Genomic DNA, 20,296 nt, shown 5'->3' with positions numbered 1-20,296 from the left:
GGGTGAGACAGAAGGAACCAGCACTGCTCCAACATTAGTACTGTCTGGCTCAGATTGGAACAAGGATCTGCCGCGCCTTCGACAACCTTTTTTTTAAAAAAAGAAATGCCACTGATCCTGAACTTCTCAAAACCACAAAGGAAACAAACTAATAATTGTCCATGATCAGGAATCTATAGCTACACCATTGCCGTTTCATGTTGTAATAATTATCCCTCATTTCCTGCTACATTATGAGTTTTATAAGGTCTGGCAACTTGGCTAAAGTGACAGCAAGTTTCATAGCATAAAGCCAGCCTCAGGCTCTTGGGACTATAACTATTTTTAATCACTAGTTCTAGATAGCAGCAGCAGCTCTGAACGTTCAGTGTCATCAGAGTATCTGAAGCAACAAAAGCTCTCCAAAATTTCAATACAGAATTATAATCATATACAACTTTTTAAAAGCCTTGTGACCGCTTACTCAGAAATGTTACCTATCCCTTTGGCACAGCCCTTTGCCATCTGCCAGCACTACTTTCCTGGGATGTTCTCTTATCCAAAAGCAAGTGTTGGTCCAACACAAAGGAGAAATGTTGTGCACAAACGCAGACATTCCAGTGACCATTCCTGGCTCAGCCTCCCTTCTTTACTGCATGCCCTTGGACACAAACAAGTAGGCTAAACTGCAGTTGCAAGCTTGTTTTTAAGATAACCTAAAGGCCATAAACAGCTTGGGAGCCTCCAATAAAGAAATGCTTGTAACTGGGACTGCTGAAGACATAGGTGAAAGGTAAAAAGTTAGCTAGTCACTTTTCAGCCATGTTTTGTCAAAGGTCTACTTCTAAAGAGCAGTTTATGAACATTAGGCAGTGCATGATTCCCTAGACCTGCCTTCCCTCCCCAGTCTGGTACCCTCCATATGTTTTGGACTACATCTCCTATTGTTCCTGATCATTAGCCATGCTTGTTAGGCCTGATGGAAATTGTAATCCCATGCATTTGGAAGGCACCAACTGGGAAAGAGTACCCCAACTATATGCCCCTCATTCTGGAAAAACATTGTTGAAGATTCCTGCAAGTTGTACATATGGAAAGTAATAGGATGGAGGGGAACTCAAGGACTAAAGGCTCAGTTACAGGCAGGAGAAACAAAAAAAGAGCAGTTCAGGGGATGAGAACAGTTTAAGAATAAGACAGAGTAGCTTGGAGGTCTGGGCAAGACTGTAACTGGAAGCTGGAACAGCAGTGCCTAAAAACACCATTTCTAAGAAAAAGTTCTTAGTGGATGTCTCAGCTGTGCTTCCTCATATCAGACAAAAAGAAAAAGGGCATTAGGGGCTGTATCCAGTGCTTGAGTAGACGCATAGAAATGAATGCCCTTGACTAACTTAGGTCCATTAATTTCAGTGGGTGTGCTCTGAACAGAACTTGGCTGGATACAACCCATAATACTATTTGTGTTGTATCGCAACTTGCTCTTCAAACACGTGTAGCAGGTTTGTGCAAGCACACTATTAAACAATATGAAATGTGGAAAAACAGCTAGTTAAGAGGAAGCAAGAAGAAATTTAATGCAGGCTGGAGCCATGGAAGTACCCAAAGGCTTTACTATATATATTATTCCCAAGGCTTTCATGATGCATGCCCAAGCAGCTTCAGCACTACTGTATAGCACAAAAGTTGTCCCTCTTCATTTCTTCTATAGTAACCTGGGGGATAACTAAGATACCTAGTCTGTGCACATTAACATCAAGTCTAGACTTTAAATACCTTGCATAATACTGCACAAAATGAAAAATAAGCCCCATAGTGTAGTCCAGCAATTGTAGCTTCACTCTACTTGAAAGGAACTTCATAGCCAAAAGTGGTAAGGAGCAGGGCTTACCTGCTAAGCTAATTGGGTTGAAGGCATTTTCTAACTGGTCTGACTAATTTCAAGTGCCACTGTCAAACTGATTAGTGATTATGCGAAATCTACCACTAACAGCATCTTAGGGCAATATTAGACACTGCAGCAGTTGTGTGGGTTTAATTTCGAGTGGCCTCATCACATATATTGGGAGAGGACACACTGATCAAGGGGTTCAACCCTTCCTGAATATCTTGCAGCTCCTCTCCCCAGCTGCTTCTCACACAGCAAAGATGGTATTGGAGTGCTTCTGTGAGAAGGACTCATTTTCTATTAGCAGTCACTTTGGTTGAATTAAAAGCATAATACCAACAGGCTTATGTCTGAAGACACAAGGTTCTCAATTAGAACTTCAAAGTTTTTGCTGAAGATCTGTATTCATCCACTGGGGGGGGGAATGTGATTATTTCAATCAGGTGAGTAGATGAAATGTACTATTTTAGAGATACTAAAGATAATCTTTGCATTCATCTAAATCTTATCAATGCATTTGAATGTGTTTGGAAGAAATTCCCATGATTTTGAAAGGAATTCATTTTCAAGCATTTAATTAAATTTAGGATACTGTCATTAGAAGTAAGTTGGATGAAGTGGTAGCCTGGTACAAAAGTTAGCAAACTCATGAAAGATTGCACATTCTGTATTTAAGAGTTGCAGCAACCTCTTAACAGAGCAGTAGGTCCCTAGAACTTTTAGAATCTTTGGGTTCCCAAACTACAAGTGGTCAACAAGTTTCATTCAAGTGGCCCAGTGTGTCTAAAAATACAATTAAAATCATACACCATCTAGCACAGCATAATCATTACAATTGCTCTAAGAGGCAGGAGAATCATTAAGTGGTCTGCCAAGACCCTCAGCAATGTTCAAGTGGTCTCAGAGGGAAATGGTTTGGGAACCACTACTATAGACTAATGAAAATTGGTACTGGGATCCATGTTGTTTAAACTACCCTAGTCCAAGGCAGGCAATAATTTTTTTACTGTATGCAGAACCATTTGGATCCTCTTGTTAAACCTCTCTCAGAGCCCATGCCTAATTGGTGTATGGATAACCAATTCAATATAGCCCTATATAGCATACTGTCTTAGGCTTGGGCAAAGGCATGAGTGTGCTGTGACTTTTCTCATTTCCTCAAAATACACAGGGAAGCAGTGTTTGCAGGATAAAAGGTCAAGGGACCCCTGACCATTAGGTCCAGTTGTGGACGTCTCTGGGGTTGCGGCGCTCATCTCGCTTTATTGGCCGAGGGAGCCGGCGTACAGCTTCTGGGTCATGTGGCCAGCATGACTAAGCCGCTTCTGGCGAACCAGAGCAGCGCATGGAAATGCTGTTTACCTTTCCACCAGAGCGGTACCTATTTATCTACTTGCACTTTGACGTGCTTTCGAACTGCTAGGTTGGCAGGAGCAGGGACTGAGCAACAGGAACTCACCTCATCGTGGGGATTCGAACCGCCAACCTTCTGATTGGCAAGCCCTAGGCTCTGTGGTTTAACCCACAGCGCCACCCGCAGGATACCAGAAGCTTAATGGGAGGGTGAGAGAACTTTGCCATAGTCTATATTGTGGAGAAAATATAGCCCCATCCCCATTCCACAACAACATAATGGTTCCTTCAATACAAATCAACAGCAAAGGCAAATGTACAGAACGATGAGGACATATCCCAAAGGGCTGGACATGAAAGAAGTAATCTAAAATTAGGTATTGGTACTAATAATGCATTACTTAATGTTTAACTTCTAGGGATGAGTCTGTAATTGTATGTAACCACAAGCAGTCCATGTACTCTTGCCATCAAGTCTTTAGCTACTTCTTTCCATGTTCTTTTGTCGCATATGTCATACGGGGAGGGGTGCTTCAAGTCAAGGTAAGAACAAAGGCATCTTAGATTCACTGTCAACAAGAACTATGCTACTTCAGGCAATCCAGTACTATTACATTTCAGCCTGCATAGATAGGAGCTATTGACAGTGAACACACATCAGATCAGAGAAGACATTTGTCTAAAAGCTGATAGCTGGTAATAGTTTGCATATAAACATGGCACAACTAGATCTAAGCTACCGAGTCTGTTCATGCCATGAAAAGTCTCCACATGAAAAAACCCCGCCCAAATTATGATTTACATCTATGAAAATAGGCACTATTGTTAAGGTGGATCTATACTATTTTCCATAGCTCTGTTAGCAAGCTGGATGTGTGGAAATTTGATAGCTCAGAGCAGTCTTGTAGGAATACGGCAACTAAGTATCTGAATTGCTGCTTCATAAGGAAATTGCTTTGTGGGATCTGGCCCAAGTACTAAGCAGCATCCTCCAAAAAGAAGGACTTCTCTTATGGCACTGGAAAATTTTACAAGTACCCATTGTTGGAGTGCCTGTACCTCCCAGGACTTCTCTGGGAGATTTCACCCTATTATGGAATCCTAAACAAGAAATAAATGTGTTCCTGTGCATGATATGTAGGAGTAGAAAGTTAAAACCTGCCCCCGCTATGTAGATCATAATTTGTCCAAGTCATCTTTTAGAAAGTAAGTAATTATAAGTCAGATTTTTATGCGAGTGACATTTTGGGTGCATGCATTACTAACCATTTGTGCAGAGACCGGTTAGAATAAAGATACTCTGAAATATGGTCCCTTTTATTAATAGTGTACATTTGCCCAAGGCTCAAGAGAGAAACTTGCATTATCTTCCATGCCTGCCTGTTTCTGGCCTACCTGAACACCTGGCGTGTCCAAATACATTAAAAAAATTAGAATAGTGCAAGCACTCACCAGCTACAAACTGGAGGCTGAGCTATGCCCATTCAGCAGCAGTTTCCAGTTATAGATTTTCTGAAAAGCAGGTATAAAATGACCAGGATCCAAACTAGCACAAGTATAATTTTAAAAGTGAAAAAAATAAAATCTAGCAAATGTGGAAGTTATTTTAGGGTACTCATGCACCCTTCTAGGTCATGGGCTCCATTGTGTGGTACTTCATAAGGTACAAAGGACTGCTGCCAGACCTGAAGTTTTACCCTCCCTCATGCATGTTCAGAAGCACTTTTCACTCATGCACTCGAAGTGGGTGGGAAGTTGAATCTTGGCCAAAGATTTCTGCCAGAATTCAACAGTTGAAGGTAAAACTTGTGTAATACCACAAAACAAAACAAGCTCTCTCTCTCTCAATGAATGTAGGTATGTATATGTATATGTATTCCTACCAGCAGCATCTTGACATGGTACAATAGTAGTACAAAACATTTAAGATCTGGTCACATGACAGTAAACCCCCCCCCCACTAAAAACTGGCAATCAACTAGTACATGAGATGTGAAGAGAAGAGATCCAGCATATTTTCTAAGACTCTCCCTCTTTTTAAATTTACATTTCAATATTGTAGATTTAAAAATACATAGGCCAGCATAAAACAAAAAATTAAATGTTACCACGTTAATTGCAAGCTTCCAGGTTAGATGGTTTACATGCTAACTAAATCCATCTTAGTACATTATCAAAATGCCCAGTGTTAGAAACTGGAACAGGAATGCTAGAAGCCATGTGGCTCCTGGGACCTAGGCTGTGGGCGCCAAAACAAAATGTCTAGGTGCAATGCTTGTTTGTTTTTTCCTGCCCTGCTACCAGACCAGGTAGCCACACGGGGGGGGGGGGCTGGCTAGGGAGTCAGGAGGTCTGCAGGGTAGTGCAGCAGCAAAAGACGCGTCTTTTGCTTCCACTCTACTTGCCAAACACCTGATTCACCCCAGCGTGGCAGCATGGAAGCAAAAAAAGTGTGTTTTTTCCTGCTGCACCGCTGGGCAAATCAGGTGTTTGGTGGGCGTGCCCAGCAGACCAGATGACTACAGCCAGGCAGGTGGACATGCTAGGCGCAAAGCACGCCTCCTTGATATCTCAATCCAGTTGCAGGAGGCCAGTTGCCAGTCGCAAAATGCGACTGGTGCCCAGCTAATTTTGAACTCTGAATGCCCGTTATGGCAAATATTCCATTATTTAATAAATGGCATCCAATTCTTCTCAAAAGTCTACTGTATTACTTCTTCCTTCCCCCAAGTATTTGTAACTCCTAGTAACTCCAAGACTTCCTCTTAAGAGAGCACTTATGGCAGTATTTTGCAATACGAGATTAAAGGCTCCAAGTGTAGCTCTTAACAGAGGAATTTTGGAACCCTTAAGGGAGACATATCCAAAATCAAGATGAGCTCCTTTACAAGGAGGAAGGAGAACAGAATTCAGGTTCTGCATGAAGGGAAATAATCTGAAGCTGTCCATGACAAGACTAGCATGTACCAAAGTTAACTCTCAAAATTGCAGTGAGAATGTAATGTGCTATTCTCCCTTCACATCCAGCCCTAAATTCAAGTCAAACTCTCTGGATTAACAGGAGTTCATGGAATACAGGACTTTTAGGTCACATGCTGCGCAAGCACGCCACAGCAGTAAGCATAACAAATTAAATAAGAAGACTGTACTGTGCAAAAAGCCTATCTCAATTTAGGCTAGAAAAATAAATAGCAGTTAAGTGGGCATGCTTATTCACTCACTGGTCACTTCTGGCTCTCAAATTACAGTAACTCTTAAGGAGATTTCCAGTGTTAGTCATACATGGATTAGACCTGTGAAATCAATGGACAAATTACTCGTCTCTCAATTTCAACATGTATATTCTAAGCACGACTAACAATGGATATTACCCTTAGTTACTAGTTGTCCCCATCCTTGGAAACCTCAAACACACAGATGGGGCTTGCATGGATGACAGCTTATTTTGCTGTTACATTTCAGACAATTTTACCTTTTATTCCAAGTACTTTCAGACCAAGTTATATCTGACTTGGTATGCTGCCCCTTTGGTCTGAATCCAAATCTTTCAAAAGTTAATTTGGGCATGTTTAACTGATCCTGTGTAAATTCTTCTACAAGTCACCCTATCTGCTCTGGACTCCTTGGAGAAGATGGATGGGGAATAAATATCCAGAGTTTCAAAAAGTAGATTGGATTGATCCAAGGTGCAACAGGTAGCAAATCTGGGGCTGCAGTAAAGGATGAACACTCCCTTGGTCACCTGTGGTGGTTAATCATTACCTACATTTACTGAGGGACCTCCCCACTCTTGAAGGTCATCATAACTGAGGGGTGAGGAGTCTCTAGCCCTCCAGATGTTGTTGAACTACAGTTCTCATCATCCACAACCACTGGCCATGCTTGCTGGGGCTGATGGGCGTTGGGAATCCAGCAATGTCTGAGGGCCACAGGTTCCACACACCCATCATAGCACTGGCCTGCAGAGGACTACAAACATATTTCTCATTGCCCAGTATCAATTGAAAGAAATATCGTGGGGGATATAATAACGGTGTGTCTATAACACTGTTTTGCATTAGACAAGGCACTGGCAAGGAGGTTACACTTGTAACTATTACTGCAACCAATCAAGAACCACAAGGAGGGCTCAGGGTAACATGGGAACATAGGCAGCTACCTTATACAGAGTCAAGAACATTGGTCCATCTAGCTCAGTACTGCCCACACGGACTGGCAGAGACTCTTTCAGACTGGGAACATTTCCAGCCCTGAGTCAGAACCTTTTTCTGCAGGCAAGGCAGATGCTCTACCGCTTGAGCCACACACCCTCCTAGTTCTACATCAACACAAGCTTCCTCCTGAGCAATTATTTCCAAAAGCTACATTCATATGCCTAATTTGCCCTCAAAGACTGACAGAAACAAGCCAGCTCACATCAACCGCTAACATGATACTTTTTGGCTCAAAATGGCAGGCTAATTGTATTGGCCCTCCAAGACATTCACACAGATAAGTGACTAGAATTTATCTCAATTATTTCATTTCAGTTGAATACACAAGTATAACGTCATAGCTCCAGACAGCAAGTCCATGAGTCAGAGAGTATTAGCCAGTGCAAAGGTTTGCAGCTTTCACTGGAGTGGCAAAGATAAGAAACTATAGCATTTTTTCACCTGGTGACTAATAATGTATCTTTATACAAGCAGTAACTGATTACACAGTCATTACTTTGGATTCTGTTGTGTCACACCTATGCTTAAGGGAAGAAACTACATTTTTAAGAAGTTGTAGAAGTGTGTTAATCCGAGGACCAGGGTTCATACATTCTCTTTACCCACAGCATTCTTTTTTTTACCTATGCAGTTCAAACTAGTGTTTCATCATGGGTAGAATCATTAGTCACAGATGCACATGTTAGCATTAACAGCCAAGTTCTGTTGCGGCTATTTGCAGGGTAATTATACCGCGAAACAAACAAAACTTTTGTATACGAGTCATTTGTTGCCAGTTCAGATGCTACTTTTTGAAAATGCAAGTCACATCTTGCTTGCCAGCAGCACACAGGTCTGACAGATTGGTAAAATCCTGAATGCTTTGGGGAGTCCTTATTTCTCAGGCACGCCTGCAAGTCAGACCTGCATGTTACTTTGTGCACTTATCTCTAGTCTAGAGGGATGTTGCTGCTGTCTACAAACAGGCCCTGCAGGGGCTTCTTCTTAAAGCAGACTCCACTCTCCAGGTGTACATTGGTTGGAAGTACCTTAGAGTCACAGATTATACACAGAAAGGAAGTAAAGGCAAGAGCAAAATGAAAAAGTAGACACAGCCAGTAAAAGAAAGGTGGGTCTCTATGGGCATTGGCACTTTCCTTATATCAATTAAGTATTGAAACTAGCAAGTAGTTCTGCTCCACAGAAAAGGGATAGCCAAAACAGGCAGGCAATACAGATCCCCTAGACTCTCTACCACAAATAGAAGTTTGAAAGATAGCAACAATCAAGGGACAAGAGCAAGAGAAAACCCACTTTCTAAAATCCTTGCTTCACAGTTATTGCAATGCTTAGAGTCAACTGGAGTATTTCCCCAAGAGCAACAATTGTCACAGGAGAATATTCTAGAAGTAGCATGCCTCAGAGCATTTTCCCACTTTCCACATTCAACTAATAAACACATGAGCTGGAATCCTGTCCCATTTCTTTTTCCTTTTCACAAGTTGCTCCTTCCAGATACAGACCCTGGGACTGCTGGACTCTTGTTTGAACCACCCTGCCAAAGGGAAATAAACGCCCGTTGTTGCTTAATCAGGGCATTTCACCGCCTTTTATTCAAAGGAAGTTGGCTGAACAGAGAGGAGAAGTTGGTCCCATTTGAGAACGGGGGCAGCTGCAAAATCTACCAGAGAGACTCTCCTCCTGCAAGCTTCGTCTTGCCCCGTCGCTCCCTCCTCCCCCTTTCCTGGCTTGACTCAAGCAGCGCCAACTGAATGAGGAAGTCAAGCTCGGCGGGCGGAAGCCAAGCCCACTGCAATGTCTGCAACAAGGTTGTCAGCCCGTGACTCAGGCGGGAGCCCTGACAGCTGCCAAGCGGTATACTGCCCGTTACTTCCCAGCTTTGTTTTTTTTAAAAAAAGGGGGGAGAGAGGGGGGCAGGAAATCCTTAGATGATTAGAGGGTGCAACCCCAGCTACAAACCGAGGAGAGAGAACGAGCAGGTTTAATCTCTTGCAACAAGAGCAAGATATAGTAACAGGCAGCAGAGGACGAGAGAAGCACGCGATCAGCTGCTTTCTCGGAGAGGCAAGAGGCGGTAGTCTTAAAGCCATTTCCCCTGCAGGGTTGTTGGGGTTAGGGGCGGTAGGGGGGAGGGGAAAGAGGTATTTTGGGGGAGGGGAAGCACAGGTAGCCGGTGCGGCAAGGGAAGGATCCTGTGCGTGGCAATTGCACAGCGTTCCCCCACCTCGGGCGGAAAGGAAGTCAAGAGATGATGGCTGCACCTTCCCCCACCCCACCCCGCTTCCACACACCCCCTCCAAAGCCGATGCCCCCACAGCTTGCAGCCCGCTTGGCAGAAGGAAGGCATTCTAGAAGTTAAGCCACACCCGCCCGCCCGCCTCGCGATGAACCTCAACCCGCCGGCGCCAAACTGAAAGCCAAGCGCCATCTCTCGCGTGTTTCCCGTCCCGTCCCGCGCCGTCCCTGAAGCAGGATTTCACCTGAGTCTGGCCAAAGCCCGGGAGGTTGGGGGGTGGGGTGGGCGAACCGCCGCGGCTCCTGCTCCTCGCTGTGGGAAGACTAGACTCGGTACCCGGCACCTTTGGAGAGAGTCGCAGCGCCCCACCCGCCGCGCTGTTCCAGCTTCAACGCCTCACACTCACCGGCAACAGCGAGGTTTCAAGCCGGGAGGGAGCGGCCGCGGCTAAGGACAGCAACACCCACCTGCTGTACTGCTGGCCAATAAAAAGGGCAGCTTGCTCTGACTGAGCTCCAGCTCCCGCCAATGGCGACGCAAGAGGAGGGCGGTGCTGCTAAAGAAGGCGGAGGGCGCTTTTTTTTTTTTTAATCTCAACTGACGCCTCAACCCCCGCTTCTCATATTAGCCCGCCTCTCATCCTCCTCGCAGAAATGGGCTCAGCCAATGCGCCCTCATTCAGAGAGGAGCGTAGACTGACACGTCGGGCGGCCAATAGGTGCACGGAGAAAGGGTAGGGCCCTTTGTGGGCCTATCTTGAACGTTTCCCTGGCTGTTCTGAGGCGTGGCAGCAAGGAGTGGAGTGGCGGCGGGGGAGAAATCCCTACCATCCATTTTCAGCCCCATTAACCTACCCTGAGTAGGAACAAAACAGTGGGCACTCGCCTGTTCTCCTGTGCCTGCTCAAGCAGAAGTAAACCTACTGTATTTAATAGGGCTCTCTCCAAGACTGGCCCTTAAACATCTAAAAGCAAATACTCAGGTCTTCTACTTCCATTTAGCAATAGCGATATTTTTCAAAATTAAAATTGTTCGACACTTATTAATTGAAGTTTAACACGTCACATATAACAAAGACTCTTGCAGTACTGATAAAAGACTGGGAAAGTGCCCTTAAATAGGCAAGCTGGCTTTCTCTTCACCACTGGATCCTGCACAAACTTACTCCCTTCAGAGCTCTTCTGCAGCCTTGCCCTCCCACTTCTCTCTCCACTTCTATTTTCCAAGGCATCCCTTCCTATGACGTCCTCTTGTCCACCACTTAGCTGTCCAAAGGTTTCCTGCATCCTGAAACAACTCTGCTCTTCCTGTCTTCCTGCCCATTATGCCTGGAACTGCGTCCAGAAGGTCTTTGCAACCTCCTTCCTTAACGTCCCTCCTCAAAATTCATTTATTTTGTAGAAGAATTTTGGAACAACCAAAGTGCATGGAGTTGAAATAACTTCACATTCCCCCGTTTACCCCTACCTCAATTTCGCGTTCCCTCTTCTATGTTTTAGATTGCAAGCTTTTTGGAGTAGGGACTTGTGAAACCTGTTCTTTGTGAAGCTCTGTATACACGCATGCCACTGTCACCATCATCAAGCTTACAAAAAAAGGTAAGAATCACTTTGTTATATTAGATCAAGATCTATTTAAGCTGCAGCAGTTCTGTGTACACCTAAGTATAAGCCTCATTGAACATAGTGGGACTTTCTTCTGAGTAAACATGCACAGGCTTGCCTTGTTAGTCCAACATTGTGTTTTCAGTGACGGCCAAGCAGATTCCCCTGGAACGTTCACAACAGGACATGATGAAGATAGCCAACCCATTATTGTTATCAGTATGTGGAAACCAGAGGTATTCTACCTCTAAACACAAAAGTCTCATTTATATCTGTCATTCCTAACATTAATGTACTTGTTTTTCCTCCACTAGTCTTTTTACAAATCTTTTATATATATATTTAATAAAATATTTATACTTTTTTTAATGTTCAGAGATCGCATACTCCCACTTACCAAGTACTAAGGATAATCAATAAGGTTTGGCAAGCTTCATTGACTTTTAAATTCTATAAATCAGGTGAACCAAATACATCAAGATGAGGAACCTCATCCCTGACATTTTGACGATTTCTGCTCTGACACTGCTTCCAGATGCAGTATTCCATGCATGTCCGTGAAATTCCAGGCGTATGGCAATCCTAGCTTCACTGCATGAATTACCCAACCTTTTACCAGACTACACCAGTGTTGGACTTGCCAAATTTAATTGTGAAAAACCAGGGTTTGTTTGCTTTTTTAAAGGCAGCTATATTACACCCACTGATCTTCAAGGAAGTCCCACTGAGCGCAATGGGATTCCAGTTATATGTAGTGCTTTAAGGAGTTCTGATGTACAATATCTCATTAACATATATGGCAGCTGAGAAACCACTTTCATTATCTAGCCACTCTACTCAGGAGTCTGATTCTCAAGTTGGATGGTCAGATGCAAAAGAGGGCAGGAGCTTTAAACCTTTAAAGGTTATGTAGAAAGCGGGGACTATCAGTAGGTGTAGGCGTGGTCATCCAAGCTACAGCTGCAGAATATTGCCACCTCCACACAACTGTGGCAAATGTGCAGGAATCCTGTCCTCTTTAACCTCTGTTTGATCTCCTGCTAAATAAAAGTTGGACCTACTGTATCATGGTATGAAGCTAACATACACACCAAGAACCATTATTTTGAAGCTGGTCAAGCAAATTGATGGGAAGTTTGCATCACCAATGTTAATCACAATAGTCAATGTCAAATCTTTAGTGAAAGAAAATTAGCAGTGAAATTCTGTGGATATTTATTCAGAAGTAAGTTCTAGTTTTCTATGTTTGTAATGCTTTAAAAAAAGCAACATCAGATTATAACTAAAGTTTATAAAGCACTGGAGGGGCTCTAATAAAATAAAAGATGTTCATTCCAAAATTAAGACACTCTTGTAACTAAACACTTTCCTGGTACTATGTATGATAAGGTGTTCTGTAGTGGGATTCATGGGCTGGCAGAGAACAAATTATTATACAGGTAACTTCTTTTCTTTGTGCTCAACACAGAAGGCATGGGATACAATACCAGAGGAAGGAAGCCGCCTTCTTGCCTAGCATTGAAATTCATGAGGCTGCTGGAAGAGGGACAGAGTCTGTTATCCATTCTGTCAGCCCATAGCAAGCCAGAGCAAGATGCTCTGAACACATAAATACCAATCCTGGTGTGACTGCACTAGCTACCAATTTATTTATTGCTGTAAGCTGCTTTGAGTTACTTTTGTTAAGAAAAACACCTATATGATAAATATGATAAATAATAACAATTTCAAGCAAACAATCCACCTGTCTGTCAATCATAGGCTACTAACTTTTGAGGGCTCATTTACAAGGCTGACTTAAACATTTTCAGGTATTATTGATTTCAGTGGAGAAGATATAAGTATGGGCTTCTGACACTGTCATCAATGTGAATTTAAAACCTTAGCTTTAGCTGGGCCATTCCCAAGCCTTTTGTACGCTAGAGAATGTATATTTGTAGGTATAAATGATGTGAGAAAAGACATTAATTAGGTCAAGGATCCTAAAAAGACCAATAAGAAACTTCAAGAATCAGAATAGCTGAAGGTGTACTTGGAGAAACAGAGTATCCTAGAGAAATTAACCTGAAGACTCTTAAAAGAAAGTTTATTTGGTTAAGAAAGGGATGAAGGGTGGAGAAGGTGATGCTACTAAAGTTGTTGAAAGATGTGTGCCACTGAACATCATTGTATCAAGGATTAAAAGATAAAATACTATGGTTAAGCATTAGTGAGAACAGTGTAAGGAGAAGAAATTGCAGGGCTGGAAATAAAACTCAGCTACTTGGAGAGCAAGTGTGAAGCAGTGGTTAGAGTGTTGGACAAACATTGTAGGAGATAAGGATTCAAATTCCCATGTGGCCATAAAGCTCAGTGAGTGATTTCGGCTGCATACACGCCAGACATTCAAGCATGCGCACACACAAAAACTCATGGGAACTGTAGTTTGTTGTGAGTGCTAGAAACTAGCTCTGAGGGGGAAACTCCAGTTCCCAGAATTCTCTTTGCGGGATGGACATGCAAAGAAATGTGTTTTAAAATTTTGTTAAATACATGGCACGTACTGTCTCTCAGCCTAACCTACATCACAGGGTTGTGAGGATAAAAGGAACTTGGGAAAACCATGTACACTGCCTTTACTTCTTTGGAGTAAAAGGCAGGCTCTAAATGCAATTAATAAATATATCAATAAATAAATGAAGAAGCTTGATGGAGAAAAATAAATAGGAGCCAAGAATGAAGGAGTGTAGTAAACCTTGTCATTGAGGGACCCCAATGCCCCTTTATAGGGCACTAACATAGTCACAGTCTATGACATCAGAAGCCCAATTGGGTTATGAGGGCTATTGGTGTGGCAGAAGTCTTTATTTTAAAAAGGAGGCAAGGAGAAGGTTTGAACTTGACAACAAAAGGCAGAATGGTAAAATTAATTTAAAGTTTGCAACTGGAAAGGTAACAAAATAGATAATGGAGTTAACAATGGAAGTATTTATTAATTATTTCTGAAAAGTTAAAGCCCAAGGAAATAAATTAACACCCAAATACAGTACTGTAATGCAATGGAAGAATTTTGAGTCTTCTGCTTCTTTGACTTGCACACGTTGAGCAGCATGTTTTTTTTCTTTTGCAAGGTGTGGGCTATCATAAATATGCTTTATTTTAGTAAAGATAATTAAGGCAAAGGAGAGGAGTGACCAACGAGCAAAGACAATGAAAAGAGTGAAGGAGGGAGCATGTTGCTAAATATTAACCACAGTGACTTTATTTTTTGTTTAAAAAAATGACGAAAAACCACAGGAGCAGAACAGCTTGCAAAAGTTACAACATTGTATTGGTAAAGGGTTCTCTACTGAAATGGATTGGCTAAGTAGATGGAATTTGCAATGAAGGGTATTGCTAAAAGTTCAGATTCAGTGTCATATAAGCAGGTTTATGAAGCTGAAGCAAAAAAGCAGTGGTTGAAAGCCCATGTGAAAACAGCTATATCGACAGAAGGCTTTGAGGGGGCTTCTGGGATGATAACGCTACAAATAATGCACTCCTGTGTTTACTGCTTCCCATCCAACATGATACTCCAATGAGACATCTACTCACCTTACAGTTTATACTTACAATGACCTTTCACACTCACTTTGTTCCAGTCACGTGGCCTGAAAACTCCTTAGGAGCAAACATTGCACAACAAATTATTTCAGTTGAAAGAGAGGTTGCCTTTAACGCATCTACTTGTCACACTCCTGGCATATGTATCAGCAGACAATGCTTTTTTACAGAGTTGATCCTAGGTGGCTATCTGGAGCAGCACTTTGTAGGAGGCAGCCTGCCTGCTGCAGCAGTGACTGCTGCCCTATACAAGGCTGCAGAGATGTTATCTAAGCCTAGGACCAATCATAGTTTTGGGAACATGAGGATGAACGAGGCTCTGCTGAGGTGCAGCTATTCATGTATTGTCCTTCTGCACCTGCTCCCAGTAGATAGCATAGCTTATCTAAGTACATGGAATATCAGCAATGTTTAAGTTCATGAATACCCCTCAATGATGATTTCACTAGATAGGCAAAGCTTGCAGTGGGTACTGGCAGCGCCTGATTTAGGGTGGTACAGGTGATTCCTCAGCACAGGACACTGAGCTGAAGGCATGCAATATAATAAGGAATCATTGTGAAAATAAGAAATATGTTGGGGGAGTATCAAATGTTGTCCTTGCTCAGGGCACCATATTACTAAAGTATGCCCCTGGTACTGGGACTCTGAATTGTTCCTGGTTCCAATTTGCAGTCCTCAAGCAAGGAAGCACAGCAGTTTACGCACAAGGAATTCTGGGAATAGGTTTTCTGTTAGCTACTGTCCTGAAGGTCAAAGGGGAACATTAGACAAGTGCAATCTTCTTTGTCCACTAACCTTAGGCAATATGCACCAAAACATGTGGGACCCTTAGCTTTGTTGGGCCTCAGGGGAGTCTCTCTCCCCCCCCCCTTGCCTCTCCCTCTCTCTGCACCGCTGGCTGTGCATACATTTCTGCTGCTGGGGAAAAGCTAGGGATAAAAGGAGGGGCAGAAGTTGTGATGCAAGGAGGAATCAGAATGAGCATGAGACCTTGGTAGCTGCAGGAATTGAAGGTTCTAGTAGATCTGGCATTGACTTGAGAGAGCCATAGCAGGTCAGCAAGATTCAACTGCTGGCACTCACTGAGAGATGAGGGGGTGGTCTACAAGCCTGCGATATAAAGGAAGTCACTGTCTGACAATCTGTGGGTACAAAGGAGGCTCTGCCAACTCCCAACTACTGATCTAGAAAAAGGAAAGCTAGCAGTCTTATGTGTGTTGGGTTCCATTGGTGAGGGTAAGGTACTTAAATAGCAGCATATAAATACTTGCAATAAATAAATAAACATGCCACTCTTTTCTGACTTTCATTTGTCCCAAGACTGCAGAAGCAATAGGAAAGGGTGCTCTAGCCCCATCCATCAGCCAAAGGAGAAAAGAGCTGCCAGCCACTATGCAAGCAAGGACACCAGCGGAGCAAGGGAAGAGCAGCCTGGCAACAACTGGATATAAATGCCCACTTATAGCTCACCACTTTATTCTGACCTTGAAATATGAACTCCCTCCTCTACCTCCCCCCCCTTCCACTTCTCTTCCCTTGACTTAGTTTGTAAACGTGATGACAGGGACTGCCTCTCATTTTTTTAAAGCTGCTTCGGAAGGTAACATTTTGCCTGAAATGTGGGATAAAATCTAAATAGACAAATAAACAATAGAATGAAATTAATGCTGTGGGGAAATTATACTAACAAAATGGATCCCACCTAAGCCTTAAGCATTTCTGGAGCAACTGCAGTTGGTGGCAGGAAGGTCTCTATAGCTATTACTGCATCCACTGGGTTATTGTAGGGTATGGTTGCTAAATGACAAACACAGGTTCCAAGACCATCACATTCCACATTTAACACATTGACAGATAACAATTCAAAGCACTTTCACCATCTGATGAGCTACTCAATAGATTCTGAACATGAGGATTACCATAGTAACTAGCTCAGGCTCAGTTGGGGGGGGGGGGCTGAATGCTTGTGGTTTACCTCAGCTTATACTCCCACTTCCTTTTCCTCTGAGCCTTGCCCTATTGCGCTGACATTTTTTGAGCTGGTTTCAACATTACTGTCAAAGCTAGCAATAATTGTGATAGCTCACCATGCTTTTTACCAAAGGCATCGCTACTAATTAATTAGTAGAAATAGTAGCCTTTGCTACTCTGTTTTTGCCAGGTACAAACCAGCTGTCCATATATAAACAGCTGTGCTCATGGCACATGTCCTTACCTTAAGAGTGAATTACTAAATCTACCATAAATGTAACTACAAACAAAGTCAGATCAGCTGATGGATGACAGCCATTTGTGTCCTGTTTTGGGCGGGGAAGCAGATCCAAGGTTCAATTATCTGCTCTGCAAAGGCATTTCTCGCTTCAACTGTTCTCTGTTTATAAGACACCGTAGACTGGATTGTGTGAGCTGGCATTGGAGGCGGGGAGCAGGAAATCCTTTTGTTTCTTAAGAAACGTATACACCAACATTTCACCAAAAGGCCACAGGACAGCTTGCAACATAATAAAACAACATCATAACACAAGAACTTAAAAACGGCAGTCTCAATACAATTTATAATAAAAGCAGCAGTGTAAAATTATTCATAAATCACTGCAGTTACAGTTCCCCTCATCCAAAATCCTGTTGGAAGAGGTGAGTCTTCATCTGTTTCCTAAAAGAAAACAAAGGTGTTGCTAGGCACATCTCGATGGGGAGTGTTCCACAGCCACTCCTCACTTGTCATCTTCCATAGTTTGAGGCAGTATACTTATGAATTCTGGTTGCTGGGAAGCGAAGAAGGAGAGAGTGCTCTTGTGCTCAGGTTCTGCTTTGTGGGCTTCCCATGGACATCTATCCGGTTGGCCACTGATAACAGGATGCTGGACTAGGTAGGCCTTTGGTCTGATTCAGCAGACATTCCTTGCGTTTTTAAAATATTTGGAGCTGCCACCAAATAAACTCTTGCATGTGGCCTCCATAAGGTTGCCCATGAGGAAATGCAGCTCTTTGGCTACGTATTTGTTCTGAAACCAGGAATTCACAGAAATGCCTACAGTGCACAGCATTGAACTCAGTAAGATTTACTTCTGAAAGAACATGCGCCGTATTGAGATGCACAGATGCAAATTGTTTTATAACCTTTTGTCCTGGTAAGAACCCTTCAAAGTAGGTCACTATTGTTCTCGCTTCACCTAGGAGAAGCTGCAGCTGAGAGAAGATTACTCATCCAAGGCCACACAGCAAATGCATTGCAGGTGGAATCCAGTCTCCTGGATTCACACTGGATCATTGGCCATTGGACCACAAAAGGTTCAGACAGCCAGTTAACAGATCCAAATAATGTTTTAATGTCCGTCCGCTAATCAGAGTTCATGACTGAGAAACAGGTTGCCCAAATCTAGCCAGTAAGAGCTGCAAGTAAACTCTGCCCAGTTGTTTCCCTTCTTCCCTTCTTCTGTGTCACAGTGCTCAAAGAAGGAGAGTAGTGAGATTTCCAGTGAAAGAGAAGAGTGGGGAGGGGAGGCAGTTGTTTAGCACAACCACTCCCTTCTCCTGGGTTGACATCAACCATCTGGACCTTTGTTTCCCTCCATTTTCATTGTGTGATGTTTACCTTGGGCCTAGCCTGACATAGTAATTATAGCCAAATATTTGCTTAAATTCGGATTGTGGCTTTCATTCCATTCTCCTCTGGCTGAAGACAAAAGAAATATGTATTTGGAAATGTTCCAGCATGTCCCAGAGATGCCAGGACTATGGAATTTGCCAAAGCCTGATAGAAGCATCCAGAACCTTACAGAGGCTTTGATGCATGAGCCATCAAAGCCTATGATTCAAAACCAAGAAGCAATGAAGATGACGTCAAAGAGTTATTCTTCCTGACTTTAGATACAGAACCAGTGGTGGGGATACCTGTTTAGCGCAAAGTTCAGAAGCATCTACAGGAACAAATATCTAATAATTTCATTCCTTGAATCAAAGCCTTTCCCAACATTTTTGGGCACAGTGTCAGCTTTACCCATGGCAGCACTTTTGGATGACCTTGCACAATTTTCTTTAGCATTTACTACATGGTAAATTACTACTATGGTCAGGGAAGTATGCACAATACTGGTGCAGCACTGGAAAACAGATAAGCATCCAACTTGCAGCTGTTTGATACCTGAGAGTATGGGACTGAAAAACCGTGGAAATACCAACATAAAATTCAGCTTTGTAAACGCATGGCTAAACCTTTTCACATTAAGTGGTATCTTTCTGTTTCTCATACTGACACTGATTTTCATATTATACGACTTCCTGTAAAATAGGCTTTTCGATGGTCCACCTAATTACCGTGCCTTCTGATATTTAGCCTTTAATGTACGATTAATATGTTCATGATTAATATAGAAGGGTTCTGTATTTTGGAATCAATTTTATACTTAGGAAATGTAATTGTTACTGACAGTGCAATAAAAGGTTTTAAAAATAAACCCACAGTAATGATGATGATGATGTTGTTGTTGTTGTTGTTGTTGTTGTTGATGATGATTTTATTATTTATACCCTGCCCATCTGGCTGGGTTTCCTCAGCCACTCTGGGTGGCTTACAGCATATATAAAAACATAATATAACATCAAACATTAAAAACATGTGAGTCCTCATTCTATCTGTGGCATGACCACTCACCCTCAAATTTTGCAGAGCTTTCTGTGCAAGAACCCAGGCTCTCTACTTTGACTTCCTGACAGCCATTTTGCGACTGACTGCTCAATCTATACAGTTTCTGCCAGGTTAGTAATGCTTCTGGGAGAGTGGTAGGACTCTGATTTCCTGAGCCTGTCTCAACTGCTCCTGTCTCCGCTCCACACTTCAAGTGGCCTGGAGGGTGAGAATAATATGGCTGGCTTTGAGAACTCGGAATTGCTGAATACAAAACCCTCAGTTGCAAGACTCTTTGCGTGCCTGAGGATATCTTGGATATGTACTCCAACCACATCTGCTAAATATGATGTGAATACACATTTAAGAGCATATTACCGGTAATACTACAGCTGTATGTGGGTTTTGCCCCACTTTTTAACTGTCATGGCTTCTCCCGTATAATTCTGGGAATTGTAGTTTGGCGAGCGTGCAGAACATTCTCAGTTACATATCCCTACATTCCCACACCAAACTAGGGCTTCCAGGAGGGAATGACTAGTGTACCCGTTTTAGTCTGTAGTGCAGCTATGGCCTTGCTCTTGGTTCCCAATACTGTAAGCTGCTTTTGTGCAACGTCCCTTGCAAGCTTTGTTCATAGTACCACCCAATGAAGGTGTAGTGGTTAGAGCCTTGGACTAGGCGCTGAGAGGCTGGTGTTCAAATCCTCACTGGGTGACCTCAGGCCAGTCACTGCCTCTCAGCCTAACCTATTTTGCAGGGTTGTTGAAAAAGTTGGGTTATAAATGCAATAATTAAATAAAATCTGTCAAA

At 42.8% G+C, this 20,296-nt stretch overlaps 1 protein-coding gene and 1 long non-coding RNA gene across 3 annotated transcripts in view; one reads left to right on the top strand and one right to left on the bottom strand.

Annotated features, from left to right (window-relative positions):
- Positions 1-20,296, top strand: part of LOC309379365 — a 271,748-nt gene that overhangs the window by 238,558 nt on the left and 12,894 nt on the right. The gene's annotated exons all lie outside the window — the stretch shown is intronic.
- The window catches only part of MYH9 (myosin heavy chain 9), an 84,699-nt gene that overhangs the window by 63,450 nt on the left and 953 nt on the right, over positions 1-20,296 (bottom strand). Inside the window, exon 1 of one of the 2 annotated variants that reach the window (XM_081928155.1) lies at positions 9,912-10,092. The exons of the other annotated variant lie outside the window; for it this stretch is intronic. The gene's annotated coding sequence lies outside the window, so the exon portion shown is untranslated. Of the gene's footprint in view, positions 1-9,911; positions 10,093-20,296 lie in introns of those variants that run through there. 2 annotated transcript variants of the gene reach the window in all.

Source organism: Podarcis melisellensis, assembly GCF_964234715.1.
Source record: "Podarcis melisellensis genome assembly, chromosome: 10".
NCBI lineage: Eukaryota > Metazoa > Chordata > Lepidosauria > Squamata > Lacertidae > Podarcis > Podarcis melisellensis.
The sequence above is the reverse complement of the archived record's forward strand: the minus strand, read 5'-3'. Positions and strand labels throughout refer to the sequence as shown.